The following is a 1,009-nucleotide window of genomic DNA, read 5'->3' on the forward strand; positions in this document are numbered from 1 at the left end:
AGAGCCCAGTGCTACCCTGACTCCAGCCCTCAGTGGCAGCCTACCCTGCCCCATGCAGATCCAGGGGCATGCGCCCCCCCCAGGATGAGCACAGCAGTGGAAGCTGCCACCCCTTCCCTATGCCCTCTGGATGAGTCATAGCTTTGTCTTGCGCCCTGCCCTGCCCCAGCAGTCGGGGCCAGTGGGAGGTGTCAGTGCAGGAAATGACCACAAGTGCAGGGGAAGGGGCAACCGCATGGGCACAGTAGGCCCTGGCCTCCATTCCAATCTTGGACCCAGCTTGGCTTCGCTTCTCCCCGATCCCTGCCCAGTCCCAGCCCTACCTGTTCCCCACTCCTCATCTCCCCTCCCCCTGAGGCGGGGTGTGCATGCATATGCGTATGTGCTCAGCCCCCTTCAACTTTTTTTTCTCCCTCTACCAATAGTGGCACCCCCTGCCCCACAGCCCCAGATTTTTTTTTCTCTTTAATTCCCTGCTCCCTTCCTCCCTTCTGCCAATGCCCAGCAAGGTGCACAGTGCTGGCAGCAGCAGCTACTGCAGGGAGTGCAGTCCACCATGTCCCGTGGCCACTAATCTCCACCTCAGACTCTCTACTCCTGGGCTCCTGTGCTGCTGCCATCCTGAGCTCTGAGCCCCAGGCCCAAACGTGAAAGGATCTTGGGAGGCGCTGTCCCAATCCCAACCCCAGCCTGGAACTCTGCCAGCCTACAAGAGGAAACCCATGGTTTCCCACTTCAAAGGGGAAAATTAGCATTTTTCCACAGAAAAGTGATAATGTAGCCATGAGGAATTGTGAGAGAAGAATTTTTGGGGGGTGCCCTTTTATTGGTCAAACTTTCAGCTATTATAGGACCTAAGGCATGAAAAGTCTCACATTAACCTGATACTTCTGTATGTGATGGGCTGGCTGGCAGTGACCTGGCCCAGGGGTTTTGAAAGGGCAAAAGATGATTGGAGGACTTGGGATTCCCTTTCCTCACCAATCTGGTAATGATTTGGTCCAGGGGT

The sequence above is a fragment of the Crocodylus porosus genome, unplaced genomic scaffold (assembly GCF_001723895.1).
Source record: "Crocodylus porosus isolate Cpor-Errol unplaced genomic scaffold, CroPor_comp1, whole genome shotgun sequence".
Taxonomy (NCBI): domain Eukaryota; kingdom Metazoa; phylum Chordata; order Crocodylia; family Crocodylidae; genus Crocodylus; species Crocodylus porosus.